Here is a 12654-nt window from a genome sequence, read left to right on the forward strand (position 1 = left end):
CCGGGAATTATCTGCTTGTATGCGCTTACAAGAATGCAGAATTAGATTCGATAGATCACAATCTAAGTCATTTCTGATAGAATGACATCAGATTATTGAATCATGACACATGCTATGTATCTTGACTTGAGGGGCAACATATCCTTTTCTATAAAAACCAGGATTAAGAAGTAATGGATTCAAATATGGCAAGGGATTAACTCTTTAGGCAGTGAACTCCGGAAAATGTTATATTGCTAGCGGCTCCAAAAACACGTAGACAAACAAGTATACGCACTTATGCACATCCAAATATACATGCATATGCGAGTGAATCCAAAGAGATGATTAGAAAAGCACACTACCTGATAAAAACGGAATTTGCATCAGAATGATTAAACTAGAAACGAAAAATTGTGAAGAACAAAACATGAAGATAAAACAATGAAGTTACTGGTATTGCGCACGGTCGCTTCGACTGTATAGCCACTCTGAAGCAACAACTTGAAGAGCCAGGATGCTACATAACCGGCCCCTCCGGTTACACAAACCACCTTCTCCATTGTGCTCATTTTCCCTCTCTTCTCTGCTATCCTTGGAGCTGAATCTTCTACTGTGCCTTTGGAAGGTATATAGCAATTGCAATCTCTATATATATAAGGTACAAAATCATCTATGATTGCTTTTAGATAGTATTCAACTTGAATCGCATGTCTGACAAACTTAAATCCTTCAATCAGAGAAGATGGATGGGGAGACTTTGAATGAACACCTACTCTTGGCCACAAGTGTTGGCAACCGGCCAAACTATCTGATCACTTGTGTCATGCCTGACTCAAAGGCAACTTATTTTTCTGAATTGGTTACGGCTCAAAGAAATGTCTTGGGATGCCACGTCTCCAGGAAAGATTCGTTTCAAACTAGCCCCATGTAATTTTCCATTAATTGCGCTTAAATTACTGTGAGTTAGAGTCGCATATACAAGCTAAAGGCTGAATTTTACCACTTCATGGGACTTACAGGGTATTTACTAGATTTCCAAATGGTCGAGCTCCGTGCTCGTGCCTGGATTATCAATATTGATGCTTATCATAATAAGTCTCTCTAATCCTTGTTTAGTATTTTATTCATCGTGGCCATGGATGTGTAAAGGTCTTTATTACTCGAATCTGTCATTCAGTTGTAACGTAACTGAGGGTGACGGTGTTCCGTTAGCAGATTTATCTTTTCGTTGTTGATGTATTTATGGAAGAGTTGGTAACTATTGGAATAAAAAAGCCAAAACTCTACTTTTCGTTCCTGTGCTTACACAATTCGAATCAAGTCCGTGTACGTTTATTAAGTCTTATCACGTCCTTCTATTTTCACAATTTTTCCAATCAAGTTCCTCCAATGTCAAATTCGGGAAAGTCTTATGTGACTTGGATAAAAAATTTTCCATGTTACACCACATCCATATTGGCTAAGTTTTATCCATGTCACCCTACGACGTTATCTACATTGACTAAATCTTTCCAAACATGTTCATAGTAGGCATCCGCATATTCATCTCAGCTGCATTATGCTTTTAGTGTCGTTTGACGGCCCTGTTAACTGATTTTGATTGGATTTGGTGTCGAAGGGACGTGATTAGAAAATTTGTGAAGTAGTAAGGTTTGATTAGATAAATTCAAAATATACACACTTGGTCAGAAAAATGTGAAACTATAGGCACGAAAAATAGAATTTTTCTTAAAAGAAGTCGAAGATCACTTGATTTCTTAATAATTTATTGATAACTTATCAGCATATTTACGAAATTACAAAAAAAAATTGACAGTCTGCAAATTAATAACCGCTCCTTCTTATCTTTTCTTATCTTTACTAACTTTTATGTGCTTGTCTTCCTCGCTTTTATACGAAATTATGTGTTTTATTTTTTATTTTTTGAAGAGGCATATCAGACCAACCTGTGTGACGGCATGGAATTCCGCCCTTTCTCTTCGATTAGAAAGATGGATGCTGAAACTTTGATCGGCCACCTATCCACCACTTGTTCTTCGATTAGAATTGACAACTGGCCCGTCAATTAATTAGTAACTTAGAAACAATATAATGACTTTACCACACTCACATCCGATAGTAAATTATGAAATAACGATTTTATCATTTGTTCGTATCCAGTAGTAGATCAAATAAAGTGCTGTGAAATTTTACATTTGTGGCCCAATAATTGATGACTTACCGATGAAATAATGATTTTATCTCCCCATACGGAGAAGCAGATTATAAACTACTTTAAATTTTACAAGTGGCCCAGTAAATTAATTTGAAACTTACCAACATAATTAAGATTTTACGGTTCTCAAATCTAATATCTAGTAATAGATCAGCCAATGCTTTAAAATTTTACAAGTGAACACATCAAATAGTTAATAATTTACCGATAAAATAATGATGTCATGATACCTGACCCAACTCGAAATACTGGACATGTGTGCTCGACCCAACCCAAGACAAGACCCGAACAAGATATAGCCACACAATCGGTCGGGTTTCGTGTTTCAAACAATGAATTCTAGAAAGCTGCAGAAGCGGTTCATCCCCAAATCGCCACAAAACGAGACCCTTAGGTGCCCTAGCCCCGCTGCCATGCTCTCGAGCTCCCTCTAGGGTCCGCCGGCTTCGTCCACCTTCTCGAGCGTTTTGCGATGAAATAAAGAATTAACTCATAATACAATAAACAAAAGAACTTATTTTTAGTGATAGGTTGTCGTCATTGTTAAATTAAGCCCCTTAATTGCTTGTCCAACGGCGCACGCTTATCTCCCTCATAGAGCAAATTCTTTGAAGCTTAAAAGAGATACTAATGTTCCTCGGACTTTGATTCCCAAACGTTGTTTTGATCATATTATTCCGGAAACATCTAATCAAAAAAAGAAACCAGTAGTTTGATTATTAAGGTGAATTACTGATTATGGGCTAATTTACTGAGAATTAGAAAAATGAAATTTATGATAAATTTAGACTTTTTACTAAATCTTAAGTGAAGTTATGATCGTTAGGACTTTCAATCTTACGAGAACTTAAGGTAATTTATTATCGGTAAAGGTAGATTATTGACCATCTTTTTCATGGACCTAGTGGTAATTGCGATTATTAAGGTGAATTACCGATTATAGGTTCTATGGCTTACGACTATTTGAGGTTACTTTGGTATTGGTTAATTACTAAGTGATGGTATTCTTACTTTACGAATTCTAAAGCTAAGTAATTGCTTCCAAAGGAAACAGACTAGCTATCTTTCCGTTAGTAGATTACAAAGATAGCTAGTAGATTACAAAATAGTTTACATGCTTTACTAGTAGTGTCAATTAATAGTTATAGGGTTAATACCACGAAAAATCCCAAATTAGTACATCTGTGATAATTTTACCCCGAACTAATATTTTGACAACCAAAAATCCCAAACCGGTACACCTATAATAAATTTACCCCGAACTATCTTTTTGACCACGAAAAACTCCAAACCAATACACCAGTGACAATTTTACCCTGAACTAATTTTTTGATCATCAAAAACCCCAAACTGGTACACCTATGACAAATTTACCCTATGTTAGTTTCCGTTAAATTTTACTATCAAATTGACAAGTTTGATGACACGTGGTAGTTGACGAGTGTACTAATTTGGGGTTTTACCCCTCTGTTTGTCATAAGTTTAGCAATTTATGATTTTTCGTGATATTAATTCAATTTAATGGAGGGTAAATTTGTCACAAGTGTACAAGTTTGAGGTTTTTGGTGGTTAAAAAATTAGTTTTTGGTAAATTTGTCACAAGTGTACCAGTTTGGGGTTTTTTATGGTTAAAAAATTAATTAAGGGTAAAATTGTCATAGGTGTACCAGTTTGAGGATTTTGATAGTAAAAAAAATAGTTCGGGGTAAATTTGTCATAGGTGTATCAGTTTGGGGGTTTTTAGTGGTCAAAAAATTAGTTCGGGGTAAAATTATCACAGGTATACCAGTTTAGAGTTTTTCGTAGCATTAACCCATAGTTATAATTTAAGGGCAAAGACAAAGTACCTTGGACTCTGAATCCTTATTGAAGCAATCGACCGACCCTTGCCCACTATTGGAGAGGGCAGTACGACCCTCTCCAACAACTGGCAAGGGTCACACGACCCATGCTCACTATTGACGATGGTTGCATGACCCTCGCCGATAATTGATAGGTGTCGCACGCTCGTCGCTTACGCTATTGCTAAGCAAGGGTCACATGACCTTGATTTCACATGGGTGATCAGCGACCCTCGTCGCTAGTCTAGCAGGGGTTATTGACCCCTGTCGAAGCTAGCCATGCCATTGCCCAGCCACTTTCTATTTTGTTCCTTTTCTAATCTTCAATTCTAATAATTAATTATTTAGATTTATTTTTTAATTAATTTTTTCAATTTTATTTAGTTTCGTTTTTGGCTCCTTTAGCTCGTTCATGTAACATAAATTTGGGAGAATCACTTTTCGGCCCTTGTAAATTCAGGGTTGTCTCACTTTGGCCCGCCAATTTTTATTTCGCTCAGTTTGGCCTTTTCCTCCATGAATCCATCTCAATTTGCTTCAAATTGGCAATTGAAAATCATCACAATCGAGGGAATTGAATTATGCGCCTCACACGAGAATTTCCAAGTTGGTCGAAAGGGTATAAACAGCTAAGACAAGCTCAAAGCAACTCTTCCAAAGAGAGACTAAGTTTCTTTATTTCTTATCTTGCAATGCCAGCCAAACATTTTCAATTTCACGTTCGAAACTTTGACTGCAAGTTCCATTTCATACCCACGAGATGACATATTTTTTGTTTCGCCCCCTCAAATTGCTAAAAACGTGCTCGAGTTCCCTCGAATGGTTGCGAAACTATGATTCAACTTTTGCCGATCTATTATTTGGAAGCTTGGGGGCAAATTGAAACAAGTGAAAATCAACAAACCAAAGCCGAACCATCTCTGGACCAACAGGGTAAAATTCGATTTGTCGACATAATTTTGAAGAGATTGGTTGCGTCCGTAATTAGGTAAAAGACATAACAGTTGCAATGGAATCAGGTCTTCGCATAATGCCGTCATATTTCTGTGGACCATACTAATAAAAAGTTGACCAAGCGTTTGGGAAGTGCCTCGGATGTGGGGTTTGTCGCCACAAAACCCCAATTCCTATAATTTTCTTGCTTCAATTTTCTCATTCATTCTCGGTGATAACCCCTAGAATCCATGAGAAGAAAAGGGATCACGATGATAATTACACAAAGATAATGAAAATGTCATCTGATTAGTAGATGATCCGGCCGGCTTGGATCGAACCGAACTAAAAAAATAACTTTGTTTTTTGCCCTAAAAGAGCGAATCCCCTCTCTCCCTCTGTGCCTCAAATCCCCTCTCCTTCCTCTCTTTCTCTTAGTCTCTCTCGTGCACTTCCACTCCTCACGCAAAAACCCTATCCCTCTCTCACCTCGCCTCGCCTTGCCTTCCCTCTCCCAGCCTCAGCTCTCGTAGTCGCACAACCTCGCTCGCTTGCCACTCGTGCCTCTCCTTTCCTCTCGCCATTTTTGCAATCTATCAGGTTCTTCTATGATTGCTTTTTTAGGACTTGATTGCATTTTTTAATAGTTTTAATACTTGATTGCACTTTCATGACAAGTTCACGAAAAGTGCATTCGAAATCCTAAAACTTGTTACGAAAGTGCAATCAAGTTCTAAAACTGTAAAAAAATATAATCAAGTCCTAAAACTTGTCAAATTGATCTAATCAAGTGATAAATCTTCATGTTATTTAGTCAAGTCTTTTTTTTATTTAAGGGATAAGAGCATTAGATGCACTTTCGTGACAAGAAGTGCACTATAAGTGCACGGGAAATCCTAAAATATTAAAAAAGTGTAATCAAGTCCTAAAATTTATCAAATTGGTCTCAAGTGATAAAACTTTATGTCATTTACTCAAGTCTGTTTTTATTTAAGAGATAAGTGCATTAGTAGTCCTAAAACTTGTCACGAAAGTGCAATAAAATTTTAAAACTTAAAAAAAAAGTGCAATCAAGTCCTAAAACTTGTCAAATTGGTCAAATCAAGTGATAAAACTTTATGTTATTTACTCAAGTCTTTTTTAATTTAAGGAATAAGTGCATTAGAAATCCTAAAACTTGTCATCTAATTACATTAGCACAATTCTACTGTTCCGTAAAAAGAAAAAACGTTTTGCTATAATGGTAGATTTCTGAAAAAGTTGTGAATGTCAAAAAACCGTTGGTAAAAGAGTTATTGGTAATATGATTTCTCAGTAACTTGTAGGTAATATATGAACAATTGTAAATTATCAACTTTTCCTATCATTACCAATTTTTATTTGCATTTCTTACAAACCCCCTATATCAACCAACTCTTATATGTAGTTGACTAATTATTTGAGTGCCTTATCAACTTTTTTTTCGAGTAAATAACCAACTAGTTTTAGACTACTTACTCTCAATTGAGTTATATACCATCATTTACTGTTTTTGTTTTCACATCGATATTTTCTTATCACTTATTAACTTTTATTTATCTTTTAACAAATACCTTAAAGTTATCAACACTTATATGAATTTATTAACTTTTATTTTTGCGACTTGTCATCTTTTTTTCAATTAAATTACTAAATAAATTTTGTTTATCAACTGTCATTTAAGTTGTTCACCAATATTTATATTTTTAATTATCAACTTTTCTATTAAGTTGCCAACTTTATTTTCGCCTAACTTACCTACCCACAAAATTTACCAACTCCATTTAGAAATTATCAATGTTCATTCAAATGACTACTAGCCTTTCTTCTATCAAGGTACTTTCTAGTTTTGCAAAATCGACTCTTATTTAAGTTAGTTACCATTGTTTATTTAGTTTTTTTTACCAACATCACTTATCTCTAAAAAGAGTTTCTTTTATGTCATACAAACATTTTAACATGTATGAAACGGTTAATACCACCAAAAACTCTAAAATGGTACATGGGAGTCACGTGTTATATTTACCTCAAACTAATTTTTATGCCGTAAAAATTCATAAACTAGTATACTCATGCAACATTTATCCAAAAAAATCACAGATTTACTATAATATGGGGTAAATGTGACATGGGTATATCAATTTGGGGTACATGTGACACGGGTATACCAATTTGAGATTTTTTGTGACACGAATTAATTTGGGGTAAATGTAGAACGGGTATTCCAGTTTAGGAGTTTTTTTGACACAAAAACTAATTTGAGGTAAATGTGGCATATGGGTACTAGTTTGGAATTTTTGGTGGTATTGGTACTATATGAGATTACCAACTTTTGTTTGAGCAACATGTCAATTTTTCTCCGATTAAGTTTAAACTATTTTTGAATTAACAATTCTCATTTGAGTTGCATATCAACATTTCATTTCATTTCATTTTTCAATTACCAATTTATTTTTGTCTTGCTTATAATGGTTAAAATTTACCAAATCCTTTTAAAAATTACTAACCTTAATTAGTGATTATCAATTTTTTTCCAATTGAGTTGCTAACTAATTTTTATGTTACCAATTCTTTTTTGAGTTGGCTACCATAAATTATTGTCGGGGGCCCTCCCACGGTGGACACTGAGAATTTCTCTAGGGAATATTTGAACGGATTACCAAATAGGCGCATATAGTCTCTCTCGCGCACTTAGCACGAGTTCTCCCAAACCCTACCGGTTGCATCATTGGTTGATTCGATTAATTATGAAAATTTATTCTTTTTTTTCAAGTGTTGCCACTAACCTATTTGAGGTCGGTTAGAAGGAAAGTGAAACGCGTCCACGAATTAGAGACCCAGGAATAAGGGCTTGGGTATGCTTAAGTTATTAGTATCCTTGCGCTACCTTTTTCTCTTTATATTGAGAACATTTCGATAATTCGATCTTGTCCATTTTTAATTCTTAGACACATTTCATCTAAGTGACCATGCGATATCAGACTCACGTAATAAATTAACATCATATCAATCAAGTACACAAAATAATATCACAACAATTAAATATGAGAAGTTGAAAATACGTTTAATAGAGCATGATACGAGTCCGGCAAATAATGTTACATGGCTTTGTTATTACTTCCCAAGATAGGACCCTCGTAAGCTATGCGAAAAACCAAACGTGCAATGCCTTGAACTGGGGAATTCATGCCTTCTGAAGCTAAATGGTGACCATGCAAAATTTAATGAAAATATTATGCTACTATGCGAAAAATCCAAAGTGTAATACTTTGAACTAGCGAATCCGTGTCTTCTAATGCTTAATGGTGACTTAGCATTATTTTAGTTAACCTTGATTGCTATTTGTGGCTAAATGCAATTTCGATTATTTTTATCTTTTCGTTTATGGTTTTTTTTATCATTTTCTTCCCTTAATGACAAAATAACTTAAAATTCAAACAATAGTAAATGCATACCCCAAGAATGGTAGAAACTAAATACAATGCTTGGAATTGAACTAGATATAATGCCAACATGTAATATGGCATGAAAATGATCCAAATATGCAACTGGATACCCCTAAACCGCTCTAGAACTCAACCAAGAGACGAAATAAAACCGAGGACCCGCTGCCAAGGCCCTTACACGGTATGGAAAACAAGCTTCGGGCCGTATCTCGACACTCAACGAAGCCAAATACTCAGTGAAACGTCCCTACGTGTTAGGCCATTAGGGCTTATGAAAGCGAACTTGATACATGCCGAAGCCACGAGTGAAGGTCAAAGTGGGACGAGTTGTCCCCTGCCCAGCAAGCTTTAAATCCGGGCAGGAGACTCGACGACGCTAACGACGCGCAACATGGTTCAGAAATTACTCAAAAATTGTCCCGACACGTCCTCGAGCCACGAAGACTCTTAAACGCGGGCCCGATGCTAGTCTAAGAACCACAATAAGGCCAAACCGCCACCATCCATAGGTTGGAAGTTGGTGGACAGCAAGTCACAGTAGGTGCACATTGCACAAAATAAACCGACGCGGTGGGAAATTGACGAGATTATAACGTAGGCTAATTAAAACACGAACCTACATTAACATACATGAATTTAGATGACCAATTATCTCACTGAAATGGAGGCTAAACACACTAAATACAGATCTGGAACGGACTGGCTAGAAGGATAAACATTACAAAAACAACGCGGATACGGTGACAAAATCGGCGAAAAAAATAATTAACATGGACTGATTAGAACCCGAACCTACACAAACATACGTGCAATATGTGATTTAATGACGATTAAATAAGGACTAAACGAGCTTAAACCAGATCCGGAACGGACTGGCCAGCTAGCATACATATTGTGGAACACCGATTACAAAGCACAAATCCAACATTCAAGGAATTTAATGCAAGAAGAAAATAACTAATGTTCAAGAAATTAATTCGATCTAACACATGCACAGTTTTAAAAGATATGAACTCATCCAAAGAGAGATACGTAGCTAGATCCAGAACCGAGCCAAAATATAAAAATAGAGAGGAGATGCTTGTGTTACCTTGCTCCTGACGGGCACCGATCAGATTTTTAACAATGATAATCCCCCAATCATTAGGGATTATATATCCTGTCAAACAAAGATGAGAACTCATACAGTTTCGTATTTTTATAAGTACATGGTCCAAGACCTAGTTCTGATGTATGTCATGCATGTATTTATGCCAAGACCATGTTAGTCTGCCCTCATGAAAAATAGATAAGAGACTTTACCATTCAAGTGAATGTCTTTTAAGTGTTCTTCTAACAATGCCGGGTGAAATGCTTGCCAACCTGAATGATTCATTGAAAATATATCATTCCAATAGTTCATTATATGTAGTCTTTAGAAAAATAGGGAAAATTTCCAACAAAAGAAGAGGAAAGAAGGAATCTCCCTGACTCACTTGCATCGGGTAGGCCATCGATTTGTATTCTTTCTACGTAAATTTCTTCTTTACCCGAAATCCTTCGGTTGCAAAGCGCTTCCTCATTTTCCTTGTAATGGAATGGAGGTGAGAAGCTTTCTCGTGAGTGATTGCAAGGAGAGATCATCATCCATTCCAAAGTGAGAGCGTGCAGATGGGATTGGGCTCCTGTAGGCTTTTATATATGACTTCTGGCGACCCAATTTCTTTGGTCGAGAAGTCACATTTTTGGTTGCCACAGGAGGACCTCTCGCGAACAAATTGGTTTGGATGCGAGAAGTCCATCTCTGGCGACCAAACTTAATAATTTGGTCACCAGAGGTCATCCTTTAACGACCAAAAATGAAACTTGGTCGCAAAATTTCAGTCACTAACTTATATATGGATTAATAAGTTAACAATTCACGGTAATTAATTAACTTACGATTAGTTCTTGAATCACTAGAGGGCTTTCTGTGATAAGCATAATGGTCATGGCTAAACCGGTGGCTACTGTTTTGAGGCTAGCAACCACAAGCGCAACCATCACGTAGGTAACCAAATCACGTGTGAGAAACGGCTGAGTTTTCATGTCCTCCAGGAGATGGTCGAGGAAGTCTCTCTTAAGTATTCTCGGTGATGCCATTCTTTCAGTGATCTCCCGTTCAATGATGTTCATTAGCTTCTTTTGACTGTCATTCGCATAGAATTTTGACTTCACTTGCATAAGTACTAAGTTCAGAGCAGGAGGAATAGTACGTGCGTATTAGACGGAGTAGGATGGTAATATAATCAAAGGTTTCACCTTTAAACTCTTGTGAAAGGTCGTGCCGGGATTGTTTATTGGGAGAGACATGAGACCTTGATGGAGTCTGCTGATGTCCGCCGCTAGGTTTTCCCCTGATCTCTCGGCATTGTAGCTAAATAAAAATCTTGAAGTCAATATAAATACCATCTGCCAAATCCGCAAGTAACCATATTGATCAAATAATTGAAATTCTATAAAAAAAAATAACAATGTTAGTGTTCGGACTGTTGATATGATTTGTACTTTGATACCATAAGAATTATGTGAGACTATTGTACGTCCCTCTCTAAAGATTTTAGATTCTTACCATTGCACAATCACGTTTCACCTCTACAAATTCTCGAGTTGACCAAGCATCTAGGGCTTTCTCAGCTATGGCTTGAAATTGAGGAAGGAGCTTATCTTTGAGTCTCTCGATCGGGACCAAAGTGATTTCGGATTACATTAGTAAGGTGTTTGTGTGCATACCCAGTTGCATTCGCCTTAACTTCTAAGCCTGTAGTAGTATCATGACCTAGGAGCTTAGCAACTGCATCTAAATATCACATTTCTACTGATTTCCCTTCTTCAAGAAGAATGAAGCTATTGAAATCAGGATCTGCCGATACCACTGCCGGTCAACCCACCAAGCTCATTTGAACAACGTCCCATACCTAAAAAAGAAAAATTCAAGGAAGTTCAGACACAAAACCACACACACGCCACATCCATCATCGCCATACAGTCGGTCAGAGTTTCAGTATTAACTAACTATCCAACTATCTTGATGATAGAGGTGAACGGTAAGAAGAAAAGGCTACAGAAGCCATGAACCATATCATAATCTTAAAGGAAAGACATGCAGGGCGTGAGAGCACAAGTACCTTTTAGTCCTTCTCTTGAGGAAAGGAGATATGTCAATGGACTTGCTAGGGAAGAACTCAATGGTCTCTCCTATGAATGGAAACCCCATGGAACCAGGAGGAAGCCTTCGACTACTAGAACGGATTAACCATTTGCACTTCCAGTGCGAAACTGCAACTACCATTAGAGCCATAAGGCCCATCACAACCTCCAACATTGGAATAAACCACATCTTCTACTCACAAGTAAAAGAAGACGATTTGTTTGGTGGGGTTTCCACTTAATATCTCTGGACGAAGTTATGTGGCAATCAACAGGAAGAATTGGAAATCTGTGGGCAAGCGTTCTCAATGAGCCACTTTAAATACTAATTGCCCCAAAAGCAAGTGCCCCTCTTCTATCCCTACCAAGCAGCATCTCTAGATTAGAATAATCAGAGTGGTTCATCAGAGGAGCTGGATTTTGTTTCCGCTGATGTGGTATGGACGTCTATCTAGAATATAATGTGGATATCATCTCAGAATTTATGATTTAGTGTGTCTAGATAATCCCATGTTATGTTTCAATATACACTTGTCATGTTGCATAGATTTTAGTGAGTCTAATGGCATTGGTCCCTCTGTCTCACAATGGAATATTTGGGTTCATACCTTACTCATTTTGGTCTTCATTTTGATCAAATTACTAGATGCACTTCTTACTCTCTCATTCTGGGCATCCCAATAACAGGTGATGGCCACCAAAGCAGATTTATGCTGGTCTGGCTTCCTGCTCCCACCGTTTCTCTCCGACCTCCCCTTGCCATCAACGCTGGAGCACTTCCTACGTTCTTCTAAGGCTGTCTTGATCATGCTTTTCAGATCACTAACTTTGGCATTAGATACTTCTTTAGATTACGATGTACAGTAGAAAACAATTTATTTTCCTTTGACAATCTACCTGCAGGCCGCTCTGGCCGGTAGCTCTTATTTACTGTAGCAGAAATTTGGTGCAATAGTGGTATACGTGCACTTAATTGAACTAGAGAGACGTTTTCACTATAGATCAGAACTTATAATGGTTTGTTCTGTAGTGCGGCATAACAGGGCCAAGC

The sequence above is a fragment of the Syzygium oleosum genome, unplaced genomic scaffold (genome assembly GCF_021117445.2).
Source record: "Syzygium oleosum isolate NSW1041296 unplaced genomic scaffold, Sole_v2.1 Sole_v2.02, whole genome shotgun sequence".
NCBI lineage: Eukaryota > Viridiplantae > Streptophyta > Magnoliopsida > Myrtales > Myrtaceae > Syzygium > Syzygium oleosum.